Source organism: Erpetoichthys calabaricus, chromosome 1 (assembly GCF_900747795.2).
Source record: "Erpetoichthys calabaricus chromosome 1, fErpCal1.3, whole genome shotgun sequence".
Taxonomy (NCBI): Eukaryota; Metazoa; Chordata; class Cladistia; order Polypteriformes; family Polypteridae; genus Erpetoichthys; species Erpetoichthys calabaricus.
The window spans coordinates 100,603,474-100,622,294 of NC_041394.2; positions in this window are offsets into that span (position 1 = coordinate 100,603,474).

Below are 18,821 nucleotides of genomic sequence, written 5' to 3' on the forward strand. Positions count from 1 at the left end.
GGCTCCAGTATCAAGGAGCCTGTAACAATCCAAGGGCTAAAGTAGTCTCAAGGGCAGAGTTCCCTTAGCTGACAGACCACATGGATGTCAGTTCTTTATCAGAAAATAAACCAATGAAATAGCTCTTCATTTCAGGTCTGTAGAAAACCAAGGTAATTTGAGTAAAACAGGTTAAATCATCCACAATTATCTTTTGGTAAATTATTTCTAGACAGTAGCCTTCTGAAAACTGGAAATAGTGACTGAAATATATAAATTATGAAATTGTAATAATTATAAACCATAGTTAAGGAATCATTTATTTTGCTGAATTGTATTTCCTCTTTACACATTTATTTAAAGTTAATATTTTGCATTGTAACCAATAAATGTATTATTTTTGGAGATGTACAATACTGTAAAAGGCATGCCTCTCTTTGTAATTTCCTCTATTATTGTAAATGTCAATTTTCTGTATTTTCAGGTTTTCAACCAAAATGTAATCTATACATATTAATAAAAGGCAAAGCCCTCACTGACTGACTGACTGACTGACTGACTGACTCATCACTAATTCTCGAACTTCCCGTGTAGGTGGAAGGCTGAAATTTGGCAGGCTCATTCCTTACAGCTTACTTACAAAAGTTAGGCAGGTTTCATTTCGAAATTCTACGCGTAATGGTCATAACTGGAACATGTTTTTTGTCCATATACTCTAATGGAGGAGGCGGAGTCACGTATCGTGTCATCACGCCTCCTACGTAATCACGTGAATTAAAAACAAGGAAGAGATTTACAGCACGAGTCAAACGCGGGAACGAAGGTAAATGACGTTAATTTTTGAGTGCTTTTAATACTGTGTAAGCATACATATTAACACATGTGCAATTAAACGTGTGCATTTACGGGGTGATTTCTCAGGCTTAAAAGCTCGCCTTTTATCAAACGCGGGAACAAAGGTAAATGACGTTCACTGTCTTTTAATACTGTGTAAGCATACATATTAACACATGTGCAATTAAACGTGTGCATTTACGGGGTGATTTCTCAGGCTTAAAAAGCTCGCCTTTTACTAAAAAGGTAAATGCAAAACTATTTTCAATCATTCTGTGATCTGCTTCTCACAACTGAAGGCACCGTGGCTGATGTTACGTCACTTGATGGCCAACCATAACCGTTACCTGGTAGGTAACCAGCCACTCTCTTCACTCCCTTATGGGAATCGAACCTCTGAGGTTTTCTTTTGTTCTTAATTAAAATTTAAAAGCAATACTTCACCGCTGCTAAGCCCTCTAGCGCTGACGTCCGAGGTTCGATTACCGTAAGCAAGTGCAGTGAGTGTGTACGCCTGATGAGCCAAGAATAAGGGGGAAAGACGTGTCACGTACTCTTTGCATTATTTGACAGTAAACTATTTTCAACCATTCTATGATCTCACAACTGAAGGCACCGTGGCTGATGTTACCTCACTTGGTGGCCAACCATAAGCGTTACCTGGTAGGTAACCAGCCACTCACTTCACTCCCTTACGGGAATCGAACCTTGGACGTCAGCGCTACAGGCAAAGCCCCTAAAATTGTGCCACGGCGTGTGGTTCGTTTATTTGACAACATGTAGATCGGGGTAATTACATTCCGCGCCACGGCGTGTGGTTCGTTTATTTGACAACATCTAGATCGGGGTAATTACATTCACGGCATTCGTAGTCTGATTCACAATCTGATTGTATGGGTGGTTACCTACCAGGTAACGCTTATAGTTGGCCACCAAGTCAGGTCGAAGTGATCACTCGAGTGAAGGCAGCTTCACAAAAAAACAGATCCTTAACAAACTGTTATTAGTATATTTTCCCTCAATTTAAAAAGGCTTTCTTTTCTTCTTAATAAAAATTTAAAAGCGGTACTTCGCCAGTGCTAAGCGCGTGGATTTGACCGACTGACACATACAGAGATATTCATGAGTGCAGGTACTTCGGAAAGAAAGCACCGTGTAAACCTAAAGTTTAAATTAAGTTCATAGACCTACAAAAGGTTGCCATTCATTTGAGGCAAGATTGCTTTTCTTCTGTACAACTATACGTTGCATTCTCAAGAGTGTGCTTGCACGGCTTCGGATATAGATATATATATATATATATATATATATATATATATATATATATATATATATATATATATATGTATGTATGTCTATATATAAATATGTAAGCTTATAAGTACTGCCTTACTTCTCTTTAAGAAAGGAAGATGTAATGATACTTGATTTAAACGATTCCATGTCTTGCTGGGTTTGCTTAGCTTATTGTCAATATCTTTACACCTTTTTTTAAGACTTATTGACTGAAACGGGCTTTCACGAAAAAAGTTAGGGCTTTGCTACAGGATACACCCTCCACAAGTTAAGCAAGTAAAAATAAAATATATATTTCTGTTTTATTTAAACCTTTTAAGTTCGTATGCATAGCCCCATTTGGCTGTTTAATTTTTTTTTTCTTTCTTCAGTAATATTTAATCTCCTTAAAGAAAAAGAACATATCCATTTTTACTTTTTTTGTATCTCTTTAGTAATATTTTAGTGTAAAAGGATAACCAGTATTTAAACCTTTTATGTTACTTTCTAAATTTATTTTACACAATGTTGAAAAATTAATAAGAAAGCTACATATTTTGGCAGCTGCTGCTTTAATTTTCAATGAAATGAAAAAAGCTCTCCAAGAGAAAACGTCAATGAAGAAGAAACAGTTTGCACTATCTAAAAATGAGAAACCCTCATTTATAAAAGTTTGCTGCAGATGACTTAACTGAAAATAAATGAATAGTTCCTATGTGTATAATACATATTTATCTATTTTACTTTATGCCTTTATTCCAGCAACTTGCAACATCTGAGGTACAATTTGTTACATTATTTTTGTTTTTTTGCAGCACAGGCAGGTGAAGTGACTTCCTCAGGGTCACACAGTGGTGTCAGTACCAGGATTTGAACTGACAAGCTCCGGGTTTACTGAAATATTACTGAACAAAGAAAAAAAACGAAAATGGGCAAATAGGGCTATGCATACAGATGTCCATCCATCCATTATCCAACCCGCTATATCCTAAATACAGGAGCCAATAAGTAGATATGTATATATACAGTATATATATATATATATATATATATATAATATATATATATAATAATATATATATATATATGAATGTATGTATGTATATATGTATGTCTATATTTATATCAATATATATATATATATATATGTAGATATGTAAATTTGTATATGTATATATATATATATATATATGTATATGTGGATGTGTATAATGTATATATATGTATATGTTAGATATGTGTATATGTAGATATGTATATATATGTATATGTGTATATATGTTTATGTGTGTGTGTGTGTAGTATATTATATATATAAAGACAGCAACACTCATAACAATGACAACACAATTACATTGACAATCATATTACGTTATTTTTAAAATGTTTCCTTTTTTTTTCATAACCTCTTTAACACACTACTTCTCCGCTGCAAAGCGCGGGTATTTTGCTATATATATATATATATATATATATAAATATATATGTGTGTGTATGTATGTATGTATGTATGTGTATATGTATATATGTATATGTGTGTGTATGTACTGTATGTGTGTATATATATGTTGATATGTGTATATATATGTATATATATGTGGATGTGTATATGTATATATATGTATATGTAGATATGTATATATGTATATGTATATTTATGTTTAAGTGTGTGTATATTATATATATATAAGACATCCATCCATCCATCCATTTTCCAACCCACTGAATCTGAACACAGGGTCACGGGGGTCTGCTGGAGCCAATCCCAGCCAACACAGGGCACAAGGCAGGGAACCAATCCTGGGCAGGGTGCCAACCCACTGCAGGACACACACAAACACACCCACACACCAAGCACACACTAGGGCCAATTTAGAATCGCCAATCCACCTAACCTGCATGTCTTTGGACTGTGAGAGGAAACCGGAGCGCCCGGAGGAAACCCACGCAGACACGGGGAGAACATGCAAACTCCACGCAGGGAGGACCCGGGAAGCGAACCCGGGTACCCAGGTAATATATAAGACAGCAACACTCATAACAATGACAACACAATTACATTGACAATCATGTTATGTTATTTTTAAAATGTTTCCTTTTCTTTTTCATAACCTCTTTAACACACTACTTCTCCGCTGCGAAGCGCGGGTATTTTGCTATATTAGATAAAAGAGAGAACAAATAATATGTGTTTAACTTATTTAATGAATCGAATGAACAAATTAAACCAGGGCCGACAGGCACCTTGTGAAAACGTAATTGCTCCCCTACATTGTTCAACCCTATTAAAAGGATTATGAGAACCAAGATGGCTAAACATAGCCATCAGTTATCAATATAGTCCTCACTTATTGAGGCCCTTACCATCAAAGTGAAGTTGCCAGCACACAGGTTCAACAGGCTCATAATGCAACATGATGAAACAATCAAAAGAAAAATCTGAAAATATCAAAAAAAAGTTAGTGATCTGTGATTTGGATATTTGGAAATTGTAGAGAGGTAAGTGCTGCTTAGATTTAAAAAGCTGAAATCAAACAAATCACTTGGACTAAATAACATCTATCATTGAATGCTCAAGGAGGGTAGTAAGTACACATAAAAACCACTGAGACATATTTTTCAGAAATCTATACACATTTCGTCTTCATCTGGGGAACGCTCCCAATCACCTCCAATCCTCATGTGGCCATGGGAACCTGGTAGGATAAAACTTTACATTTCTTTCTGAAGACTGTTCATTTCACACATTCATCGTCATCTGCCCCTGCTATAATGGACTGTGTTGAGCTTTGTGGCTATTGGTAATTGTTTATTGTATAGTGGATATAAAAAAGGGCGGCACGGTGGCGCAGTGGGTAGCGCTGCTGCCTCGCAGTTGGGAGACCTGGGGACCTGGGTTCACTTCCCGGGTCCTCACTGCGTGGAGTTTGCATGTTCTCCCCGTGTCTGCGTGGGTTTCCTCCGGCGCTCCGGTTTCCTCCCACAGTCCAAAGACATGCAGGTTAGGTGGATTGGCGATTCTAAATTGGCCCTAGTGTATGCTTGGTGTATGGGTGTGTTTGTGTGTGTCTTGCGGTGGGTTGGCACCCTGCCCAGGATTGGTTCCTGCCTTGTGCCCTGTGTTGGCTGGGATTGGCTCCAGCAGACCCCCGTGACCCTGTGTTCGGATTCAGCGGGTTGGATAATGGATGGATGGATGGATATAAAAAATTATCACAGATGGGGAACTGAGGAGGACTTCTACATACATGTTTTTTTGTAATATTGTTTGTTCTTTTTCTCTATCCCCGACCTGACTGCACAAGAAAGGCACTGCAGCCTAGCATTTTTTGTTTTTCCACCACTGAGTGCTATTTCTGTTCTTGCTGGCACCATTACAGTTTTTTTATAATTGCTTTGGCACTAGTTTCAGAACCTTGATGTAATTTTTTAAAACTGTAGACCACAGGTGTCGAACTCCAGGCCTGGAGGGCCGCAGTGGCTGCAGGTTTTCATTCTAACCATTTTCCTAATCAGTGACCAGTTTTCACTGCTAATTAACTCCTTTTCCCTTCCTTTTAATAGCCCTGTTTTTAAGGATTCCGTCCTCTGAATTGATTCGTTTCTTCATTAAATGGCAGCCAAACAGAAATGAGACGTGAAACGAGCTGACAGAAGACCAGCAAAACCGGAACGTCAAACTCCAGCCAGTTTCTTAATGAGAAGCCAATTCTTGCTGTTAATTAAACTTGTTACTTAATTCCATAGCTTGCTGCTGCTCTCATTCTGCTACAGCAGACATTTCCCAAAGTGTTGATTTTCTGTTTCTGATTATTGACCTGAGAAATTAACCTTACTGAGACCCTCACCTTTCTTTATGTTCAGATAATGTGGTTAGCTGGTCACCTGTTTTCTCATTTTGTGTCTCATTATTGTTTGGCTGCTAATTAAGGAAATAGAAAGAACTGAGGGGTCTAAGTCGAGTTAATTAAATCTAAGGCAAAAGAAGTTAATTAGCAGGAAAAACAGGTCACTAATTAATAAGGTGGTTAGAATGAAAACCTGCAGTCATTGCGGCCCTCCAGGACTGGAGTTCGACACCCCTAGACCCAAAACTTAAAATGGTTACCACAGGCTTTCCAACGTTCAAAACATTGCATTTTGCATTTATATTGTTAAAGAAACCTTGCACTTCCAGAATCATGGAGACATTTCTTTACTGTAGATCACCCACACACAAATTACCAATAGTGTCACTGTGTAGTTGTTCATACAACCATTAGATATTGTAGTCTGCATTGTGCAACACATAATGTCACTGTAAACGGACCATTACAGAGAATATTACAGACATGGTGGAATCATTGAACAAATCTGAAATGTATTGATGAATTACAATAATGTAAATCATAACACAGGTTCCTTTTACAGTAAATGAAAGCAACAATTAAGTAAAAAAAAACTAGAGTAATGCAAAAAAACAATTCAAACTGCAGTGTTCCTCACCTGCATTACAAAAAGCAAAACAGAGGATTAAAGGTCTCACTCATTTCCATCAAATCTGTTATATGGATTTGGCCACAGGTTTTCATCCATATCAGAATGAATGTTATACAATACAATACAATGCAATACAATTTATTTTTGTATAGCTCAAAATCACACAAGAAGTGCCGCAACGGGCTTTAACAGGCCCTGTCTCTTGACAGCTCTGCAGCCTTGACTCTCTAAGAAGACAAAACTCTCTAAAAACTCCCAAAAAAAACCTTCTAGGGAAAAAAATGGAAGAAACCTTGGGAAAGGCAGTTCAAAAAGAGACCCCTTTCCAGGTAGGCTGGGCATGCAGTGGGTGTCAAAAAGAAGGGGGTCAATACAAAACAATACACAGAACAGAACAAATCCTCAATACAGTATAAAAATATACTGTTCTCTCCTTCCAGACATCTTGGAAAGAACCTTTGGTCTGTTGTGATATTGTTACATGCCTCGTCCATGGCCTAGAAAAGGGTCACTTGTTGATGTGGGCACTTATCATGCACTTTCCACCTCCATGTGGAGAAAGGACAGTATGGGAGTAAAGCACACGGTAGTGAATTGTAGATGGGCCTCAAATTATTCCTGAACCAGTTGAACATGGTGGAACCTGACATTGTCCCACACAATAATAGAGGTCACACCAACAGCTCTACAGAGCAAAGTTAGCTCATCAAGGAATGCTACAAGGAGCTCTGCATTGAGATAATACAAGGTCTGTGTTACACCACACCATTTTCTGATATAGCTGCACACATGGTGCTGCTGGCCCCACATTGTCCGGGTACTTCGTGGTTGCCTGCTGGCCGGCGAAATTTCAACTTCTTCTTGTCTTGGCCAGGTGAAGCCTGCCTCATCCTCAAAAATGAATTTATGATGGTTTTCAACAGCATGTATGGCATCACCTTGTAAGTAAAAAGATATGTTGAAAAGAGAATCACTGATTTTGGTACAATGATGGGGAATCTTTCACAAACAGGCATCATGACATTGAACATACCACTCTTCTTTTCTCTCAAAAGGCACATGGCATAGCTGTTTTAGGAACATTTGGTGCCTTTTCAGCTTCCTTATTGTTAAAGATGTCTTCAATGTCCAGGATGTGCTGTCTAATTTATTTAAGGCAAATGTCATTTCTGGCCCAGACCAAGTTGACCAGGGGCCTCATGCATAACGCTGTGCGTAGAATTCGCACTATAACATGACGTAAGCACAAAAGCGGAAATGAGCTTACGCACAAAAAAATCCAGATGCATAAATCTGTGCGAACGCCAACTTCCACGTTCTTCCGCTACATAAATCCCGGTCAGCGTGAAAATTAAAATACATTCACGCGCCTGCTGTCCCGCCCCAACTCCTCCCAGAATTACGCCTCTTTGAATATGCAAATCAATATAAATAGCCCTTAAGCTCAGCCTTCTGTGAAAAGACAATGGCAAAAGTACGAAGGAAAATAGAAGAATTTCAGCAAATACCAAGTGGAGGCAAGGGAAAAAACTTACTATTTGTTGATTTTGACAGTGGTATAAACAACAAAAGGAAGTTGATCGAGTAACATAGAGTGTAGGAGAAACTCGAAAGCTCAAGTTCACAAAGTCACACAGTGCCCGAAATAAAAAAGAAATCACATATCAAAGTCGCCATGAAAAGGCGAGTCGTAGCCCACCGTCTAAGTGTCATATGAAAGCTTATTAGGGTACAGAGAAAAAAAAAAGGCACACAGTGTGAAAAAAGCATGAAATGTCAACTTTAATCTCGAAATTTCCACTTTAATTACGTAGTTTACTTTGTCATTAAAGTAGAACATCATAAACTTCATCTTAAAATTGTTTAATTTACTAGTTTCTCAAATCCCATCGTAACTAAAGTAGCACATTAAATGCTTTGTTTTGTATTTGATCGTCTATGTGCTTGAATCACTACATGCTTCCGGGCTTTCTCTTCCTCCGACAGGACACAGAATCCATTACATTCATAATTTTACAGCTCTCTGAATATTTAAAATACTGAGAAGTATACGTGATATCTTTTTCATGATGATAGGAATGAAAGCATGCTATTAAACATGGGAACACGGTGGCGCAGTGCTTGTTCGTGTCTCACGCAAGAGGCTTGCTGCGCCATGCGCGACCTTCAATGAAATAATTTATTACAGCAGTACTGTCTCTTTCATTGAAACATTGAAATATATCCATCCATCCATTTTCCAACCCGCTGAAATATATTCGTAATGTTTAATTATTCTATCCATCTAACCTTCCAGTGTCGCGCCAGCCACAGCAAGTAATACAGCGCGAGGCAGGAACAATCCGTGAACGAAGCTCCAGCTCCTTGCTAGTGCTGCGGCACCGTGTAGTTAAAGTTAAATATAGTTATATTAGAGTTTATTTGTATAATATAATAAACATATTTTGCTGCATTTCATCTTAAAAATTATATCATCATCATATGTAAATATACACTTTATAAAGTGGCTCAGGTTGTGCAATGTTATAACTATCGCAAGTTTACAGTGAGGTAATTGTACTTATAAGTACAAACAGTTCTACCAGGAGCATTTGATGGACTGATTGATTGTGTTTATAGTTCTTGGGATGAAACTGTTTCTGAACTGCGAGGTCCGTACAGGAAAGACTCTGAAGCGTTTGTTGGATGAGAGCAGTTCAAATAGCGAATGGCTGAGGCAGCGTGTGCTTGATGCTGTATACCGATAATTCTCTTTCTGATCAGCTGCTGTACAGCTGTGATTCACACTCAGATACAGTGATATAAATACTCCGAGTGGTGCAGTGAGAGTAATATGGAAAAAGATGATCCGATGTGGCAACCCCTTACGGAAGCAGCTGAAAGAAGAAGAAGAAGGTGCAGTGAGAGTAACAACGCTAAAGCAGTTATGGTATTTGGAATAGTTTGACCATTCTGTGGACCATTATATTGTTACAGGTTAATTACAATCAGAAGCATTAAACTAATAAACAATATGCGGTTAATTTCAGTGTATTTATAAAGATGCATCAGGGATGTGGATCTAAGAAAGAAACAGTAACCACACAGGAACAATAGCACTGCTTTGACGCTGGGTGCCGCCAGTCTTTAAAACTGAGCGTAGAACTTGCGTACGACAGCGTATGAGCTACCGTGGAAATGTGTGTGGCCTTACGCCAAGTTTAGGTTTTATACATCGCGATTTGAATGTGGAAATGTTCTTACGCAATATTTTTGTGCGTACGCACCGTTTATACATGAGGCCCCAGATCTTGTTTGTTAGTTAGGAGTCTGATTCTCCCTTCACTATTTGGTTTAGTCTCAGTTCTATAAGAGATATTACAGGAGAAACATGACTTCATACTGTAGAACACATTTACATAGTCACATAACCTACTCTGTGCTACACATTGGTATGCAGTATACAGTCATCTGACAACTAAGAGTGGCCTACTATACTGTAATGTTCACTGTAGGGCATACTAAAGACTTACCAGTTCTTATTGTGGAACAGTTCTGATGATTAAAACCATAGTTGATCTTCTGATGTTTGGTTGAATCATTATTGCTGCCTCAACCACTGTCATACCATGATTTATGACGTGATCTACAACCATTGCTCTGATCTCGTGGGATACTCTTCACTGTTTCTGCCTCTGTTTTGGTCTGTGGCCTTATACTCGAACCATGTTCCCCCACACCTCTCAAACTTGGCCCCTGGCCACTTCTCTGGTGAGTCCCAAAGCCCACCTCTAAAATAAGCTCCATGACCACTTCTTAGATGTGGTGCTTGTCCCCTACCATTTCTGACCACCATGTCTTCTTTGTCCTGCTTGACCACCTGCCTTCTCCATGTTAAAGTATCACTATGTTGCTGTGGATTCCATTTATTCATACTCGTACCACAAGATCATCAGCAACAAATTGGTGTCAATGGATCCTGTTATGCTGGCACTTTTATGATGTGAACATGGGATATTGTACTTCAGCTTTTATAAAAATGTGCTTTAAGAGGAATGCAACAGTTACTTATCATTTAGAGCAGTTGTATTAATTGATAGTTAGATCACTGTAGTGAAATGAACAGTCATCTCAAATGTAATGTGTGAATTGCATTTTGAAATGGCAATACTTTGATGTTATGGTGTGTCTTTTTGAATTGGTGATTTCCATTCAATGAACAAATGATCTTTGGTTTATGTGTATTATATTTAAGCAATTGGAAAAAGTGTTTGAGTTCTGAAAGATTAGCATTTTGATCATTGGTTGTGAGTTTTGAAAAATGACATCAAGGTTCTGAAACTAGTGCCAAAGCAATTGTAAAAAACTGTAATAAATCAGGCAAACCCAACATTTATTTTGGATGTAGTGTCATCCCCCACTCAACCACTATATATATATATGTATGTATGTATGTGATTCTATAGGTTTTATGCAAATATTACAAGTCCCTCTGTGGCCTTCAGTTACATGTAGATTTCTGTCTGTTCCACAAGAAAATGACACTGACCAGGGGCCTCATGTATAAATGGTGCGTACACACAGAAATGTTGCGTATGAATGTTTCCACGCTCAAATCGCAATGTATAAAACCTAAACTTGGCGTAAAGCCACGCACATTTCCACGGTAACTCATACCTTGGCGTACGCAATTTATCCACCCGGTTTTGCAGACTGGCGGGACCCAGCGTCAAAGCAGTGCTACTGTTCCTGTGTGGTCATCCTTTCTTTCTTAGATCCACATTTCTGGCGCGGCTTTATAAATACACTGAAATTAACTGCATATTGTTTATTAGTGTAATGCATCTGATTGTAATTAACCTGCAGCAATATAATGGTCCAGGGAATAGCCATAGTATTCCAAATACCATAACTGCTTTAGCGTTGTAACTCTCACTGCATCTTCATCTTCTTTCAGCTGCTCCCGTTAAGTGTTGTAACAGCAGATCATCTTTTTCCATATTACTCTCACTGCACCACTCGGAGTATTTATATCACTGTATCTGAGTGGGAAAACACAGCAGCAGCTGATCGGAAAGAGAATTATCAGTACACAGCATGAAGCAGACGCTGCCTGAGCCACAGCAAAACTCTTTAGAGACTTCCCTGTACGGACTTCGCGGTTTAGAAACAGTTTCATCCCAAGAACTATAAGCGCACTAAATCAGTCCATCAAGTGCTCCTTGTAGAACTGTTTGTACTTATAAGTACAATCACCTCACTGTAAACTTGGGATACAGTTATAATATTGCACAACCTGCGCCACTTTATAAAGCGCGTATTTACATATGATGACGGTATTCATTTTTAAGATGAAATGCAGCAACATATGTTGATTATATTATACAGATAAAACTTTAACTTCATTTAAATAATCTGTATTGTTAATAATTAAACATGTGAGGACACGGTACCGCAGCGCTAGCTAGTTCAGGGATTGTTCCTGCATTGCATTGTATTCTTGCTGGTGCTGACGCGACACTGGAAAGATAGACGGATATAATAATTAAACATGTACTACGAAGATATTTCAATGTTCCTTAAAAGTTTGGAAGAATCGGTGTTCTAAGCTTACAGATGGCTTCACGTCTATTACATAGCTGATTGTGTGGTGATTGGGTTTTTGGAGAAAGAAAAGTAAGGACAGGAATTGGAGGTTAGTACGTTTGAAAGAGACAGTACTGCTGTGATAAATTATGTCATTGAAGGTCGCGCATGGCGCAGCAAGCCTCTTGCGTGAGACACGAACAAGCACTGCGCCACCGTGTTCCCATGTTTAATAGCATGCTTTCATTCCTGTCATCATGAAAAAGATATCACGTATACATCTCAGTATTTTAATTATTCAGAGAGCTGTAATTTCACGAATGTAATGGAGTATGTGTCCTGTCAGAGAAAGAGAAAGCCCGTTTAAAAAGCAGGTAGTGATTCACACACATAGAGCACATAGAAGATCAAATACAGAACAAAGCATTTAATGTGCCACTTTAGTTACAATGGGATTTGAGAAACTAGTAAATTAAACGATTTTAAGATGAAGTTTATGATGTTCTACTTTAATGGCAAAATAAACTACGTGATTAAAGTGGAAATTTTCGAGATTAAAGTTGACATTTCATGCTTTTTTCCCACTGTGTGCCTGTTTTTTTTGTCTGTACCCTAATAAGCTTTCATATGACACTCAGACGGTGGGCTACGACTTGCCTTTTCACTGCGACTTTGATATGTGATTTCTTTTTTATTTCGGGCACTGTGCGACTTTGTGAACTTGAGCCTTCGAGTTTCTCTGACACTCTGTCACTCGATCAACTTTCTTTTGTTGATTATACCACTGTTTAAACCAACAAATAGTACATTTTTCCTTTGCCTCCACTTGGTATTCGCTGAAATTCTTATATTTTCTCCCGTGCTTTTCCCATTGTCTTTTCACAGAAGGCTATTTATATCGATTTGCATTTTCAAAGAGGCGTAATTCTGGGAGGAGTTGGGGCGGGACAGAAGGCGCGTGCACGTGCGTTACTTTTCACGCTGATCAGGATTTATGTAGTGGAAGAACGTGAAAGTTTGCGTATGTACAGATTCCTGCATCTGGATTTTTCTGTGCGTACGCACATTCCCGCTTTTGTGCTTACGCCATGTTATAGTGTGAGTTCTACGCACGCCATTATACATGAGGCCCCAGGACTGTTTCTATAGTGCATACTGTAAATAAAAATAAAAAACCTGAAAGTATCCACTTAATTACATGCACTTCTTTAAATGCCTCAGCAAAATTGTGGTGCTATTGTGCCCTTTTCAATAAGGCATAATGCTGTGGCTCCAAAACAGGTCAATAGCAATATCAATCTAAATAATCTGCAGTAGGTTAGAGCTTTCACTGATGCTCCACCAATGTTACCCAATCACTTCTTTTGTCTTGCTTATGTTCAGGGGCAAGCTTCTTTTGGAACCCTGTCATTATTGTATAGCAGCCCAATTATTTTTGTCCAGTCGGATATTTTGTAATATAATTGTCATTGTTTTTAATTAAACAGTGTGGAACGAGCCTCCAGGTGTACACTGGCAATCTTCCACCCGACACACCGAAGTGTGGTGGAAGTGCCGGCTGTCTCCCCCTGAAGCACTCCGGGTGTTCCCTCTCTTCTTCCCCCCAGCACTTCCTGGTGTGGCGGAAGTACTGGGGTCCAGGGTCCTTCAGGCAGGGAGATGCCCCGTGGCGGTGACCACAGGCCCCTACAGGGTTGGGCTTCCAAGCCCTGTACCCGTGGCCCCCAATACAACCAGGGCGGACGCCCCCTTGTGTTCTGGAGGAGGTATGAACCCTTCTCCTGTCTCCCCGGGCGTCCCGGCCGGGTAGGAATCCCAGCCGGGTGCCACAGCAGTTATGAGTCGAACACACATGCAACATGGAGCCTATAGAACCTTCAGTTTTAAAAATAATTCCAAAACCATTGCAACATTTACTTTGTGTCTAACCTGTCAGTGTTTCAGCCATGGAGTTAGCGTCATTTACTCTGATGTACATTTGACTTGCTGGACTGTAGTTTAGCTCTCTGCACTGGCATTTCTCCCTGCGTGTTTATATTATTGAGTGAAATATTACTTATGCTTCAGTTAACGAGAATTAAATTCTTTCTTTTAGGAGTAGAGGAGAGAATGGAAATGTTTAACAGAATTAGTACACCAAAATGTTACCAATTTTCAAACTTTTTTTGTGACAATACCAAAATCAGAACCACAAAATTAAGCATGTCGTGATTCACACACATAAAGTACATAAAAGAACACATAGAGTATAAAGCATTTAATCTGCTGGTTTAGTTACAATTGGATTTGACAAACTAGTAAATTTTTCGAGTTTAAGATGAAGTTTATGACATTATCCTTTAATGACAAAATAAACTATATGATTAAAGTGGAAATTTCAAGATCAGTGTTGACATTTCAACCTTTTATTCAGTGTGTCCCTATATTTTTTTCTTTTCTCTGTACCCTAATATGCTTCTATATGACATTCAGACACTGGACTAGTGACTCGCCTTTTCATGGTGACTTTGATATCTGACCACTTCTTATTTATTTTGGGCACTGTGTGACTTTCTGAACTTGAACTTTCGAGTTTCTCCGCCACTCTATGTCTCTCGATCAATTTCCTTTTGTTGTTTATACCGCCGCTTAAACCAACAAATAGTAAGTTTTTTCTTGCCTCCACCTGGTATTTGCTGAAATTCTTCTTTTTTCCCTATGCTTTTGCCATCTTTTCACAGAACACTGAACTTAAGGGGCTATTTATATTGATTTGTATATTCAAAGAGGTGTAATTCTGGGAGGAGTCAGGGTATGGTGGCAGGCGTGTACACATGCGTTACATTTCATGGGATTTATGTAGCGGAACAATGTGGAAGTTACAAGCTATACATAGACAGGTGTCATAATCAAGGATCATTGATTTAGAATATAAAAAGGACAATATTTAAGGTCTGTTGTGTTGACTCAGGTGAGGAATTTTAAATAAGGAAACAAAAGGCAGTGAATCAGAAAGCACACGTTACGTTTTGGCCTGGAACAATCAACTACAAATAATTCCGATGGAATGAAAAACTGTAACAGGAGGAGGAGGAGGTTGGGAGCATGGACATGATGAACCACCCAGATTGGGACCCGAGTGCAGCTGTGCAACGGGTGACACCTCAGTACCACACTGGAAGTGTGAGAGGTTTTTTTTACAGTGGCTGGAGTGCCAATCCTGCCACCAACCCCCATGTTTTCCCTGCAAGTTGGAGGACCTATTTTCAGGATTGAATGCAGGTTTACGTCATACTCCGGACAAAGCAATTGTAGGTTAGTGTCTTGCTCAAGGGCCAAATGGAGTAAAGTCACTTATGTCATTTAAAACATACGAAAAATTTGTAAAACAGAGGTTTGGCATTTGTTTTAGTTTGTATCGTCAGCCAGTTAGTACAGCACTCTGCTAACCTTCTTCCTTTTCTGATTGTGTCAAAATTTACTGCATGCACAGACAAAATAGCTAATAGGTCTGTTTTTTGTGTAAATATGCCCAAGTTTTTTGGGGATTGTAAATGAGTGCTGTATGTGCCCTTCATCCTTCAACAAGACTTAACACAACCACAAAAAAAGGACAAAAAAGTTATAGTATTTATGGTGACATCTTAAGAACTTTCATTAACATTATTGCCTGGTACAATACTGTATTGTATACTAATGCCACGTTCCTTTGTTTGAGGCTTGAGTTATACTATTCATTCAACATTTTGATTTAATATGTGCATGTGGATGAAATAAATTAATGTATAAAAGCAATGTAATTGAAATGTCTCTGCCCTTTATTATTAAATTTATTATATCTTCACTCAAATCCTAATAATAGATAAAACAAACATGACTGAAGAAATTATACAAATTTACATATATAGTAGTTATTTCATCCAACTTCCGGTTTTGCAAGTGTAAAATCAACAGTCACCTCCATTGATTCATGACCTTTAGCTGTAATAACTGCCACAAAACACTTCCTGGAATTGGTGACCAGTCTTGTCAATTAACGCTTTTATTTCTTGTAGCGGGCGGCCGGGTCCCATGCCCGGCCAGGACGCCCCTTCTACATATGTTCCGGGGGAGCAGCCATGGGCATCTCACTACCTCCCCCGGGACGCTTGGTGGCAGCCTCCCTGGCTGACGATGGTGCCTCAGTTTCACGCAGGGTTTCATGGGAGATGGAGTTCTCCACAACCCTGTGGGGACCTGGGGTGGCCGCCAGGGGGTGCTGCATGGAGCCAGGAACCCACCTGGACATCTCTGCAGCCCCGCCCGGAAGTGCAATTAGCCACAGGTGATCAAGCACCTGGAGCACTTCTGGGTGGCTATAAAAAGGGCCAGCATCCACCACTCAGGAGTCAGAATCGGGAGGAAGAGGACGAGGTTGCCTGGGAGGAGTGGTGGTGCCAGAGGAAGAATTTGTTTATTGTTTGTGCCATTTAAAGTGCTTGTGGGACTGTGTTGGCCCTGTGGGACACGGAGAAGGCGTGCCCCATGCCTGAAGAGAAATAAAAAGGTCTGTTTATTTTACACGTGCCTCTGCGTCAGTCTGTGCTGGGTCAGGCGCTATATAGCGCCTTTTACACTCTTTATTGAGTTTTGAGATAAAGTGATATTACTAGCTGTACAGATAATTCTAGGTCATATTTTTATATGAGAAAAAAATATACATTTTGAAAAAAGTACCTGATAGATACTCAAGCTAAATCTGTTGACTGCCATGGACGATAATAGAAAACAGATCAATAAGGTATTTTTACGCAAAATTATTTTGAATCATTGGAATCTGCCATGAGCTCATTTTTAGTGTAACATAAATACTGAGTACAGTATAAAGTTTATTCTCTGTATGCATAACAGTTTGAAGAGTCACGCTTATGGAGTCCCTTTGCTCTCATTTCTAGATGGGGGTAGTCACTTTTTGCTTTCCTTGCTGGCATGATTTATTTTCACAGTTACAATATCATTTTACTAACTTAGTTCATGCAGGAGGCAAAGTAAGTTGGTTTTGTGGAGATTGGCACAAGCTGGCACTCTGTTGACTAACTTGTTTTATTTACAGTCAGGAACAGCTATCGGATGAGTAAAATAAAAATTTACAAAACATACAAGTTGAAATCCTCTCTGTCATGGTATATTTGAAATAGTAAAGTCACACAGGATGTTTTATGATGGATGATTTTGAAAATTCCCCAATATTTTTTAAATAGGAGTTTTTCAAATTTCAAAAATGTTTACATCATTCCCTATTCTACAGTATATCTCAAAGTAATTCAAACTTTCTCAACAAAATTCCGTGAAGAATATATTGTTATGCATACAGGCCTGGGGACCACCTTCCTGGCTCTGGCTCTTGTTCCACCCCGGGTAGAGAGGAGGTACTGATGTTAGCAATGTGTTTTCATTTCTCTTCCACAGCTTGGAAAAGACACTCAAAGGAGGCCCCACCCCTTCCAGTATCAGCCCTTTAAAGCCGAACTCCTTCAGATGAAAAACAGACACCCGACGTCCACGTCATTTGTTACCTTATTGTTGAGCAATCTCCTTTTTTTTAGCCATTTTCTGGCTGTCATATGTCTTTAGATGTTTCAAAGAAGTTCACTTACGATCCCTATGCAACTTGAAAGAGCTTGAGCAGTTTTGCACATAAGAATGGGGAAAATCGCAGTGTCCAAATGTGCCAAACTGATATCATTTTTATAGGCACAGTAACAGTCTTTCCATATTAGCTCAGGGTTGAGAACGTTCACAACAAGCCCTACTGTTTTCACATTCACTACTTTTGTCTTTCAAAAAATATGATGGTATAAATCTGGCTAAATTATTAAAAAAAAGAACCTGACTGAAAAAAATACTGAAGCTTTGAGAAAATTTGAATTGACCTGTACTAACTCTCATCAATGTAAGATGTGTATTGGATCGGCTAGAAAATTCCTACATGATGATCTCCAGAGGAAGACTAACATTTTACCTGAATGGATTTTAAAAGGTTTGCATAATTGTAACTCATAAATATGTGAATTTGTATCAATATAGTGAAAAGAACTGCTCAGATTTATACAGATAAGGACTAGCATTTATGGGAAATATTGTTCTTAATCTCATGTTTGTGCTGAACCCGGAAACTGTCTGATATTCATTCTTAATCCTTAGTTAGTGTGCAGGTTTTTTTAGATATACAGTAGAGTAGTATATTGACTGTATAAAGGGAATTCTGAAATAATAAATAAAATAACTGAAGGGTATGTTACAGTAAATATATCATGACTAGACATGTGCGCCCAACTACGTTGCACGTGTTAAAGTTGTCTGTGAAGGGCTCCCTGTTTAAACGCGGCTACCAGTCGTGAACTGGGTCTTCGTCGCACAGCATTATGATTTTTTATAAGGGAAACAAAATTACAAAAGAAAACCCTTGCACATTGATTCGATAGGAACGGCCTAGTCGGAATCACTGTCCGAACAGTAATTATGTGGTGGTGTAGGAGCATTTCTGCTTCTCTCCGTTGACAGTCCGTCTCGTTTTCACGATGCTGTCGTTTCCTCTCACAATCTCTTCTCAACCTTTCTCCAATCTCGCAGGTTGCTTTGTGGCAATCCAAAGAGTAAGGCAATATACACAGAGCAAATGGTTATAAAAGGGGGACACATAGGTATCCAGGCTCTTTAAAGCATAAATA